The sequence below is a fragment of the Cetorhinus maximus genome, chromosome 3 (assembly GCF_964194155.1).
Source record: "Cetorhinus maximus chromosome 3, sCetMax3.hap1.1, whole genome shotgun sequence".
Taxonomy (NCBI): Eukaryota; Metazoa; Chordata; class Chondrichthyes; order Lamniformes; family Cetorhinidae; genus Cetorhinus; species Cetorhinus maximus.
This window is the reverse complement of record NC_135881.1, coordinates 163,966,562-163,979,752: the sequence shown is the minus strand read 5'-3', so window position 1 is coordinate 163,979,752 and position 13,191 is coordinate 163,966,562. Positions and strand designations below refer to the sequence as shown.

The 13,191-nt window shown below is 41.0% G+C and overlaps 1 protein-coding gene across 7 annotated transcripts in view; it reads right to left on the bottom strand.

Annotated features, from left to right (window-relative positions):
* atxn1a (ataxin 1a) overlaps positions 1–12,188 on the bottom strand; it is a 390,269-nt gene extending 378,081 nt beyond the window's left edge. For all 7 annotated transcript variants that reach the window (XM_078539207.1, XM_078539213.1, XM_078539212.1 and 4 more), the window contains exon 1: positions 11,905–12,188. The gene's annotated coding sequence lies outside the window, so the exon portion shown is untranslated. The remainder of the gene's footprint in view (positions 1–11,904) is intronic.
* Positions 12,189–13,191: the final 1,003 nt, after the last annotated feature.

The window sequence follows — 13,191 nt, the reverse complement described above, 5'->3', positions numbered from 1 at the left end:
CTGGTAGCATACATTAGTAAAACTGGTCTGGCGTACTGACCTGAAACAATAACTCACCTTTTCTCTCATCAGATGCGAATGGGACTTGTTCCTTACTTATGCTATTATTTGTTCTTAAGTCGGGTCTGTATGGTGGTGTGCTTTAGCTTCTAGGCTCTGTTCAATTTTCCCACCATACACAGGTCTCATTGTGGCCCATAAACCAACAACCAGCAGCAGACAACAGTATCAGTTAGCATTCAGTGTTTTGGAGCTCAACACAAACAAAACAACAGCATTTATATAGAGTTCCTAATGTTGTAAAGACATGTCAATGCTTTACAATGTACAGAAATAAAAATGATCAGCAAGTGAAGGGGAAGAACAATTTAGTGGAATTAATGAAGCAAATTAAGAAAAACTTTTGAAAGCGGGAAGGGGGCGGGGGAGCCGAGAGACTAAGAGAGATGTCCAGGGGAGTATAGGCACGTTGGTTGAAACAATGGCCACCATTGGAGGATTCAAGAGAATTGGAATATGGAATACATCAGGGGAACAAGAGCTGTGCATGGGAATATGGGCACCATCTGTTCCACCTACTCTCAATTTCAGCAATTTCAGTTGGGAGAGATAACTCATCGTTGCTCTCACACACTTAGCAATTGCTTTGATTTATCTGATAATACTTGTGTCTGCTGTAACCAAACAAATCAAGTCCACCAAATATGGAGCTACAGAAGGTTAGGTGAGCAGAGAGTCAGAAATTGGGTGAGGTATAGCTTTCCTAATTTTAATTTCTAGTGAAGTATAACGGGCAGCTGAATAAACATCATCCATTTTACACTAATTATCCAAAGTCAAAATTACTCACCTTTTATGATCACACTATTTCACACATCTAGTGAGAACAATAATGCAATAACTATTCTGTTACATGACAATTCTCAATGTGTAGTTATTACAGTCAATAACTTGCAAACGTTGACACAGAAAACCTGAGGTACTGTGGAGCTGACCATTATTATGGAAAAGTGGCCAAATTATATTTACCGTGAGTCAGGCACATGGTGTAACAAATCCCTAATGACAGTTAATGAGGATAAGTTTACTAATTCTCACACCCAACCTGGAAATTCACCCACCAGGAGGACATATACGAAATTCAGGCTCAAAGAACAGCAACATCGGCAGCATTTTAATGCCTGAAAAATTCTGTGCAGCCCACATCCAAATTCCCGATATGCATTGGTCATGGATTCTACACTGGGAAGTGACTTCAAAGCCTTCCACATAATTTTGAGAGGTTTTGATAAGAGTAAATAAACAGAATCTGTTTCCATTCGCAGGAATACCAGTAACCAGAGAACACAGCTTTAGAATGATTGGCAAAAGAACCAGGGGTGGGATGTGGTGATCTGGAAGGCACTGCCTGAACAGAGTAGTAGAAACAGATTCAATAATAGCTTTCAAAAGGGAATTGGATAAATACTGGGAAGGGGAAACATTTGCATGACTATGAGAAAAGAGTAGGACTAATTGGATAGATCTGTCAAAGAGTTGGCACAAGCACAAAGGGCCGAATGGTCTATATTGCACAAATCTTTGATTTTCACTAGTTTTCTTAACTCCATTGTAACCTAAGATTTTTCACTGCAGCAAACCATCAGAGGATGGTGGCAAGGTACATCAAAGACAAACCCAAACAAAACTAAGTCAGCATCAAATATGCTGAGCAGTCAACCAGATACACCCGGCAGGTACTGTTCATTGCAAAAAACAAAGCTGACAATGCAAAAATAATGGAAATTTCAAAACAAACTACAATGTTAAACAAGTCATGACTTCTCCAATTTGCTTTTATTAAACAGGCTACTTTGGAGCAGTTGAACACTATATTGGGCTAGTTCAGACATGCAAACAATCCTACAGATGATTTCCCTTTAAGAAATGTCCCACTCTGTATGTCTTCAGTCAATGTTACGTTGCACTGGGTGGAGTATCAACCTGATGATGTCACTGCTTTCATTTTACAAGGAACCTAATTCGCACACACATCCCATAACCTCTATTCCATGATTGTTTATGTTAACCTCTCTCCAACAGAACAAGTCCAATTAGGATGATGTTTCATACTGGATTAGGCTTTGATCTATTTATCTGACTTAATTTTCACTCATCATTAGGATTCAAGCAGCCATAGCTAGCAACTCAGGAATTCCATGGTCTAGAAATTTGATTACAGTTAGAAAAAGGCCATTAGGGGTTTAAGGGCACACTGCAGAACCACAAATCATTTTGTCCTGCACTGGTCATTCACTGCATGTGTGTTTGTCTGGGAATGGGGTGGAGGAGAGTTTGCAGAAATTGTGTCTCTCTGCCATTTAAAAAGTAGTCAGCACCTCTTAAGGGGGAGGTGCACTCTGGCTAAAGACAGTTGCAAGGGGAGAAATTGCTACAAAAGCTGCATACAGAATCCAGATTCTCCAATGCTGCTTAATTTGGAGGCCCCGGTTCAAACTGTGGAACAGGAGGAGAGAGAGTCCCACTGCACTTGCCCTCCCCTGCCCCCTCCTTCCCCTGGACAAAAGGCCCTCCAGTTAAGACCTTTGCTGCCAATGGTAAGTGGTTGCAGAGGAGGTTAATGTCTGGAGCTAATCTCCCAGGACATGGCTACAATGAGCAACAGAAATAACATACCACCCACTCTTTATTCTCAAGTTGTGGGCGTTGCTGGCAAAGGCAACTAGGATTGCCCATCCTAGTTGCTCATGAGCCTTTTTGCTGAACAGCTGCAATCTGTGTCCCACAGTGCTATAGGTAGGAAGTTCCAGGATTTTGACCCAGCTATGATGAAGGAATGGTGATACATGCCCAAGTGAGGATAGTGTGTTACTTGGAGGTGGAGGCGTTCTCATGCACCTGCTACCCTTGTTCTTCTAGATGGTGGTTATCACAGATTTGGTAGTTACTACCGAAGAAAACCTGGCAAGTTGTTTCAGTATATCCTTTAAATAGAATATAATTCAGTCACAGTAGTGGAGAGGTGCATGATAGAGGTGCCAATCAATTGGGCTGCTTTGTCCTGGATGCTGCTGAGTTGCTTAAATGCTGTTGCATCCAGGTAAGTAAGAGTATTTCATTATGCTCCTGATTTATGCCTTGTAGGTGGTGAAGAGGCTTTTGGCAGTCATAAGCCACTCACCACAACATATCCAGCCTCTAGCCTGCTCTAGAGCCGATGCATTTATGGGACTGGTCCAGTTAAGTTTTCAATTAATGGTAGCCCCCTGGGATGTTGATGGCTGGGGATTTGACGACGATAATGCGATTGAATATCAAGGGGAGGTGATTAGACTCTAAATTGTTGATGATGATCCAGCCCAAGCCTCTCTTGCTACACATATGCAAGTGCTGCTTCACTACCTGAGGAACTGAGAATACAGCTGAACACAAAATCAATGAACAACCTCACTTCTGATATTATGACGGAGGGAAGATTACTGAAGCAGCACCTGAAGATACTTGAGCCGAGGACACTGCTCTTGCCTGACATGGAAACATATTGGAAAATCCATTCCATCCACTTTAATTCTAAGTCAGAAAATCAAGGACTACATCCAGACATCCTGATATCTTCTGCCAGTCAATGAAGTTCCCAAACGAGAATAAACATTCCTAAAATCCACGCATTAAATGTACACCCTGATTTACCATTCCACATATTCTCCAAAACAAAAATACATAAGGCACAATTTTACAGATCTGCCCCAATTGTCAATCATTTTAATGGTGGAAAGTTTTTGCAGGGGTTCTGACCTCAGCTTCTTAGGTTCATGAAATTTAGCTAATAACATAAGTAGCTGAGGCCCTTTTATATCCCACATACATAATACAGATACTAGTCACTTTTAAGCATGCGCTTTCAACAAATATACAGAATAAATTTTCTTACACTGTTCCGAGGACAGAGACATGCTTGTTACATACTTTGTACACACATATAGCCTAGTTTCCCTTATAATACTCTTCACATGCATAACATTGTTTCCTTACACACACATATATAGTGGATTCCCTTATGTACTCTCCAGGAAAAGACAACATAGATGTTATATTCCTTTAAAGATCCTCTATACTCTTGGATCCCCTTATAAACAGCCTTACCATGCACATAATGTAAATACTAAATCCCTTATATATACTTCCACTGTTACGCTGAAGATAAATAGTGAGAAACTACAGACCAAAGAACTTCATGGCATTGATGGAAAAATGGCTAGAATTCATTATCAGGGCAGAGAAAATCTACACTTAGGAAAGTGTAAGCTAATTAGAGAAATCAGTACAATGTAGTGAAAGGCAGGTCATGCCTAACTAACTTAATAGAACTCTTAGACAGATTCATTGAGGTGGTAAATAGAGGATGATCAATGAATGTCAAAAGCATGGATATCTGGAACATAATTGTCAACTAAAATTAAGGAGAATGTATTTCATGACAAATTGGTGGCATTGATAGAAAATTGTTTGGGAAGCAGGAGGCAAAGAGAAACATTTTTTTAAAAATAAATAAATAAAGGGGACACTACTGGGCAGTGGCAAGTGATAACACTTGTTTTTTTTTATATTAACTACCTAAAATGGAATGAAGCATATCCAACTTTGTACCTGACACTAGGTTACAAGGTATAGTGAACTATGAAGAAGCAGGAAGCTGAAGGCACAGCTGGATTAGTTAAACAGTGAGCAGATGCAATGTTAGGTAACAAATGGGAGTCAGTATACATTAGACTGTTGTGATCCCCATGAAGAAACCATAAACCAAAAATAATCAAATTTACTGAATGACCTCCAACTGAAGAAATTACCAACAAGGTTCCATTTTTTGTAGATTTGACTGTAACATAAATCAGAACCAACACAAAGTACACTTGAATTAACACGCAAATAAAAAGGTAAATTTCATTTTACATAGTCAATACCACAAAGATACATCTTACACAACCACAAACAACAATTATTATTTCCCAGGCAAACATGCCACTATGTAGTTTAACAGTTCCACAATATGTTCTCTATTCACACAGGGTAGGTCAGGAGTCTATCCAACATCCGACAACAACTTTCACCTTTTGAAAGGTGAAAGCATAAATATCATCAGCAAGGCACATTTCTATGAATCCTCTCTCCCTAACACCCCCATTCATGGTTCAGCCACTTTTGGGAGAACACTGTTTAGCATCTCCGAGCTATTCACAGTCTCCCAGGTTTTAGACCTTTTTAGCTAGCTCACACAATGCCTCCAAGAGCTCGTGTCTCCTTTTCTGCCAAACAGAAAGGCTCACCTCTTCCTGAGAGGAATTTGCTTCTTCTCCTCACAAGAATTCAATGTGTTCCTCTTTCTCTTTGTGTCTGCATCTGTACTCTGATTGCCTTCACCCTCCAGCTCCTCTGCTTGTAGCTTCCTTTTGACTATAGATACTCTTTGTGTCTGCCAGCCACATGGCTTCTTTCTTAACTTCCTCCCTGTTGCTACTGCTTCCAGGTCAAGGGTCACCAGGCCACATGGACCAGCATTTCTTATTATCCATGAATATTACAATTGATCCCTTTAAAAGTTCACATCAATTGTAAAAGTCCTTTTCAAAGGTTCTTAATAATTACAGATTCCACAGACCATTAAATTAAATTACAAATTTTCCTTACTGTCCTGCTTTGTCACAAGATACAAGAAGAGGTGATAGAAATATATCAGGAAGCATCAGGGAGATAGATGAAAAAAGAGTTTTAAAAGCCCATAAACCACTAAAAGTTATAACTCTCCATGTAAATAGCAAATCAAAAATGCTGGTAAGATTTTGGATTCATCATCAAAAGGTTTAGAATTTTAAAAAATGAAGCACTATTGCATTTATACAGGGTACTGGTCAGGTCTTTCATTATTGGGACCAATTTCACACTTACAGGAAGCACATTATTGAATTGAAAATCATGGACTGTGCACCCACAATGTCCCATCATACGTTCCTTGAAAGTAGAGCTCAGTAAACCATGGGGAGAGGGGAAATTGGTCAATGTTGTGCCTGTTTAGCAGGTATAAAATGAGGCACCAAGAACCCAATTTCTGTATTAACATCCAGTAACCATCAGTGACTGGGGTCCCCTATATCGGTAAAGGCACCCCAGCCACCTATGCACCCACCTGAAGCAGGCATTGGGACCCCTGGAGATGCAAATCAGGACTTCAGCTTTAGGTCCCTTTACAGATATTAGTCAAAAACTATGTGAAGTATGCACCATGCCAGCTCCAGCAAGATTTTTCAGTTCTACATCAGCCTTGGTGATCCTTAAAGAGATTGCATCAGACTGCCACAAAAAATAGCCAAGCTTCTTTTACTTACTTTTCTGTGGATCCGTGAGGAGTAGGAGCACTCTTCCCTGCTTAATAGCACTATTGTGGACAACTGCCAGTCAATGCTCAGCCCCGCTCCCATTCTCCTCCCTCCCAGGACTTTCCTCAGGGTCACTGCCAGCAAGGCGGCTGGATCCCCGGGCAACCAACAAGCTGCCTTGAGAGGTGGAACAGACATCCGAAGTGAACCAATAATATTACAGTGAGGTTTGAGGTCTAATTCATGCTGAGCTTCAGGACTCACACTGAAGCACACCATCACCTCAACTAATTTCTAGCCCAGTTTTTGGATGTCTATCCTTAAGAAGGATATATGGGCCTTGAAGCAATCCCACTAAAGGATCCCTAAAGATAATATCTGGAATGAAGGGAATAAGCTATAAATGAGAGAATGCGCTCCCTAAGAATGGCAAAATCAAGGAATGATTCCATTGAGGTGTTTAAAATAATGAGGGGAACTAACTGTAAGGAATGACTTATCCTTTCAGTAGATAATTCAGAGCAGGGAAACATCATCTTTAAATGTGAACTGAGCCAGTTAAAAATTAATCTAGGAAAAAAACTTAACCACACAAAGGGTTGTGAGGATGTGGAACGCACTGTCCCAGAAGTCCATCGATATCGAATCAGTTCAAATAAACTGTAAATACTTACTTAGAGGTTAAAGATTTTAAGCAATGTAGAGATAGGGCAAGGAGTCTGGATGAAAAGATGAGGTAAAAACACCTTAATAAACAGACTAACTGTTTATTCATTTCATTGCTATCTTACTATTCACAAAATGGCTGTCACATTTGTCTACATAATAATAACTTAATTTTATAGTTAACAGCATGAAGTAATTCTGAGAGCTGTGATGAAGTGCTACATAACTGCACATCTTTTATTTGCTCCATCTGCTCCCCTGTGGAAGCTGGTATTGACAGGTTAGTCAAGCTGGTCCTTGGAGCATGCACAGCGACATCCAGGGGCATAAGATCCAAATAATTCAACACTCAGAGAATCCAGGACAACAGGAGGCTGTGCTTTTCAGTAATACTATGCTTGGAGAGCATAGGCAGCCATTTGACACCCATGTAGGCACCAGACTTGTACAATCACACAGCTCTAAGCAAGTGCCTTCAGGTAGCACCGAAAAGCATTTGGCTCACAGTGATACAAGCAAAGGGTACCTGTTACATAGATGCAGATGCATTCGAGGAAGCTACAGATATAATAAGTTGCTCTTCTTAATTCAAAGTTGCTTTATTAAAATTATCTGATAATTCAAAAAAGTGTTAATGCTGAATTCACATTTTGTTGGTTATTTACATTGCTTGGTTCAAATTATCAGGTGATTCAATTTTTAAGGCAAACATAAATTTAAATTATTAGTAGACTGTAGTGGGACTTGTACATCCTATAAAACTTGCTAATTGTATGAGTAGCCCTCGCCACATCATCTCCCTCAGCTAAGGAACACATCAGGTTAGAACATCCAGTGAAGGGAAATAAAGAACTTCACAGCTTAAAATACAAATGAACCTGAAAAAAAAGTGCAATTGGACCACATACACATAAACAGCACATGCACCGAAAGGCAACAAAACAGTGTTTATCTTAAAATACCTTGAAGTCTGACATTCTTTAAAGAAAGCATAATTTGTCTCAAAGCTAACTGAACAGCCAGTCCCCTGCAAGCACACACAACCTGTATGGCGAGTAGCATCTCCTAAGCCCTCTGCTATCCTAGGCCACTCTCTCCTACTGTTCTGACTGCATTTTGAGATAGCAGACAATAGCTGCAGCACCATTCTGCAGTGTTCATTTCAATCAGTGTTGTGCTGACAGTGAGAAATTGTAACATCATCCGCCAACACCAGATTCCACTTCTACAGCGCTCCTCACATAAGAAAATGCTTCAGAGCACTTGACAAGACCGGAAAGAGGGCTGAACACTGAGTGGATTCGTGGGGTTGGGGCAGGCATGGTGACAGTTAAAGCCCTATCAAATAGGAGGGTTTTCTATACTGGGAGGGAAGTGAAAGACAAAGAGATTTTGAGAGAGCTCCAAAGGGCTGAAAGAAGAGCCAATGCTAAACAAACATGAAACAGAGTGAAAGAATGGAGTGGCCAATCATATTGTAGGTGGAAATGAGAGTGAAAAGGTCAAAGAGCCACAGTTATGGTTACAGCATATTTCACTGATGATTTTGACCAGGCTAGTCTCAGAATCACAGGCTTGTGGAAGAGATGGAAACTGAATTAGGGACTCTTGGACAGGGAAATGTGGGAGGGGTAGACTGTGTAGTTGGTTACAAGGAGATAATGATTCAAAACAAATAAGCCGTATAATATGTGTATAAGTTCCTGTAAGTGTTGGCACCATTCTGTCAGTTACATCACAGCCTAAGCAAGCAACATTTCCATGGTAATACAAGTGAAACATTCATATGCCATGTTCAGATTTTTTTTTAGAACTCAGAATGTCCTATGTATTGCAAATCCCTGTTCTGAATGGAACATTAGCAGTCACTCTTCATTTACTTCCCTTTTTCTTAAGCAAGGCCTTTAACAAGGCTTTTAACCAATGCTATTTTTGTTTCCTCAAAGTTTCAGGCCCTGAGCAAGACTTAGAGCAAGTGTAATATTAATAAGAGTCCAATGCAGTTTTCAACCAATCTTTCACACCACTCCACCACACAAATTTTTGTCCAAATTAAGCTCAAGAGGAAAATTCAAGGCCTGAAATTTCTCCCATTGCTCTGTCTGAGCACAAGTCAGATGGAGTTCAGCCAAAGTGCACTCCACCTGACATGACCTGAACCTGCCTAGATTTTTGGATTCACACCACCTGTGTAGGCACAGTGTAGTTCTCCAGTTGCAGGCCTATCGCTTAGTTGGGGCCTGCCGCCATAATTGGAGGTGAAAATCCAGTCATTGAGATTGGCCACCATCTTTGGGGCCTTTGGGCTGCTGACTGACATGGTTGGGGCTGGGGGACTGCAGGGGCACCAAAGCACCAACAGCTTCTTCTGGTGTTCCTGTATGTGGGCACCTGGCCAGCAGACGTCCAGCTCACTGAAGTCACTCCCATCTCATTAGCATTGTATTCCCAGAAATGCCAGGGCAACGTAAAGAAGACAGACACCCAGTGTCACAGATCTCTGCTCTCTTCTTCACGCCTGAGCATTCCCTCTGCTCATAGAAGAGGAATACTCCTTTGATATGGGTACATGACCTGTTATAGTCCCCCAAATTCACATATGGGTTAATCTTTCAAGTATCTGCCAGCAGCAACAAGCCTCGCCTACTTCCAGTTCATATCAAAAGATGTATTGATTTAAATGGATGCCAAATCACAGCCATTTTTCAAAATGTACTGCTGATCAGCAAGGCTCCTCACAGCCAAAATGTAGCTGCTAGGTTATTTTAAATACCTCCATGAAAACTTAATATGGCTTACTATCATGTATAAAAACATACTATGTAAACATACCAATGCTATTAAAAAAACAGAATATTAAAAATTGGATACCACGACCCCTTATGTGCGGCTCCTTTATATGTCTCCAGCACAATAAATAATACATCCCCATATACTCTACAAACACAAAATGTAAATTTGTAGATACCCAAGTGTTTAATTCCACCATGCATAACTATTATATCTGTACACATATAAAATATAAAGATCTTCCATCCAGGGTACAGGCATCACATTCCAGACACTACGTCACACTGTGATACTGGCTACAAAATAAAGGGAATGAAAGCCAGTCACTGATCCGGAACCTAAAACTTACTGTTACAATTGCCCTTTGATTGACCCCGACAGTTTCTAAGCAGTTACAATTGCCCAGATTTACCCTACGGATGGTCCTTGAACAGTGGGCCTTAAAGAGTTGGCCACAATTGCACCTTAACATCACAAACCCTAGCTTAGACATGAACAAGTAACACATCACTTAAAATGATGATTTATGATTGTATAACACAAACACACATACAACCATACTGAAGATAAAGCATCCATCCTGGAAACCATCCAGGTCACGTTACAGGACCGCATACCTTGAAATAATTCCGAAGAAATGCGGTTATTTTTCACTAAAAAACTGGATTCAGCCTAGTGAAAATGATAGGTAAAACATTTGACTAGCCCACGCTTACAGTATGGAATACGCCAAAGGACACCAGCTCTTTCACAAGATAAACATACGCACCTCAATGAGCAGATAAATAACGTCTGTTACCAGGGCAACCTGATCTAATTACATGATTGATCAGGTCCAGGGGTAGTGCAGTGAAACCCTACACCAACATCTATCTACGTGCAGTTCACCCGACAGCTTTTCCAAGAACTTCCACACATGGAAATCATTTCTGAGACTTTCATTATTCAGTGCAGTGAACATGTTAACAGGCAGCTAATTTAATATATATAAAAAACACTGCTTATTGTCAGCACTGATGCAATGGCTTGGAAATAATCATAGTATTCCCACTGTCATTCATGATCTTTTTACCCAGCAGCTCAGCCTCAGAAAGAGAAGTAACTGCCTCACCAAAAAAACAATGCCCACATTTTTTGCATCTGTTTACTGCACTTATTGCCTTGAATTTCTACATTTAAGTGACGGGAGGGAGGGGTCAAGGTGTCAAAACAACGTGAGTGGGCAAACCTGATCCCACCGCCCTTTGTTGCTCTCTCCCCCCCATCTGACACAAAATGTGGTCATTTTGAACACAAAATCTTGACTCGTTCGTGGTAGATTTCGTGAGTTGTCGATAAGTCTTGTAGTCAATCAGCCTTTAAACAAATGTGCTGAGATTTATCAAGTCCAACAGTTTTATATACTTGGCATTCAAGGAGGACCCACTTTAAGAATAGCATATTTAAAACCAACACCCAGCATTATTGTACAAAAAGGCAGATGGAGGAATAAAAGATTTGTAGATGAGTCATAGCGATAGTAACAATAAGGAGACTTGCGTGGTGTCACTGTCTGCTTAGATGGTCTGACCGCAGAGCTCTCGTACTACAATGTATCGGCAGTGTTGTAAACAAGATAAAATGTTGCCTTCTGCAGACCAGCCCTATCTATCCCGATTACGCAACGCTCTGGCGAGCCCGTCTCCTGGATGACCCGATTAAACAAGCTGTCAGCTCACTGACGGGCTCCCGTTTCCCCGAGCTCTGCCCCTCAATTGCACTCCCCTCCCCAGCGCCGGCAACAATTCCTAACCCTTTCCCCACCCCACTCAAACAAACCGGGCGAAATAATGACAGTACATACTCAGGGCCGCACTTCGTATTCAACACACAAAAAAAACACACGCACTACACACACACACACACACACACACAGTTTTCTCAATCAGATCTCTGGGCAAGGCAGTGTTTGTACTACAGGAGGGATCCTAGCCATTTCACAACAGCCTACATACACACAGAGCAAGGAAATGACAGTAAATCGCCAATGCTGTGTTTGGGAGAAAAACTTTGAGATATATATCTCAAAAAGACTTACAGCATACAATAAGGCGGCGAGTCTTTAGAAGGTGGTGCTCCTCGATGAAGGAAGCCGAGCTTTGTAGCTCTGTAGTAATGTCTGTCTTGCAGACACCGCTCCTGCTCTCTGCTTCTCTCCTCTAGCGCTGGCTCTCTCACTCTGTAACTGCGTGTGTAACATAAGCCAAATATGGAGCAGTTGGCTGCGTCTGCTGATAGCTTAAGGATTCTACTATATGCAAAGGATGCAAGACAACACACATACTGGCGGGTTGCCAACAGATCCACAGATTAATGCAAGCACATTGCTAGAGAGAGAGAGAGAGAGCGAGAGACCAGGGTTAGAAGAGAAGAAAATATGTAAATAAGTCTCTTGCAACAGAAAACAGTTCAACACATAGGAGCGTGTTATGCGTGGACATAGTATGAATACGCACTCGGCACAGGAGTGCGATGGATTTTGAAAATAAAGCTAAATTTGTAAAAGTCACGTGTACAGTACAACCAAGGAGACTTTTAAAAGCCAGTTGAGTAACTTGCCTCGGGTAGTACAGTAGAACGTGTTTGTTACAACAGTGCAGATTGTAAAGCTGCCAACTATTTTAACCCATCCGTTACAACGACCTATTGCGCTGAACTGGAAGAAATGGACGGAGTAAAACGACATAATGAATACAAATAATGCGCAACAATCCCAAGTTTAATATCATGTTTGCCCGGACCATATTATGTAAGTTTAACTTTCTAAATAGTTTTTTTTTTCAGATTTAATCACTTGTCATTCTTAGGGATTGACTTGCGTGCATTTTGTTGTGTGGAGAAAATGCTCAAGTTACAAAGTCTAAACGATTAATTTTACAATTAACGTCTTCCTGTCCACCTCGGACTCCATTCGCTTTACTCCAACCAATGACACCCCTGTCATGTTCCACTCTAACCCTTCAATACTTCAAAGGTCTTTCAATGTCTCGGAGATTTCTCTTCCCCACCCAAGACTCGGAGATCCCACCTTTTCCAATGTCAGCATCTGAGATTTCCCCTTATGTGATCCTTGGTTTTTAAATGTGCTCTGCCTCTGGAGAGTCAGCTGTTAGAAGGTTCCTTTAAAACAGAAGAGGACTATTGGAACAGTTCCGGAATATTCCTTTAAACAGAAACAAGCTGCTGGAATATCCCGTCTAGCAGAAGGGCCGTGTTCCCTCTTTCCTGAGAACAACATGAACAGCTGGAACCTCTCTCAGTCACTCCTGATTGGGCAGGGATGATGTAATGTTTCAATGCAGTACAAACTTCACACACTGGGGTT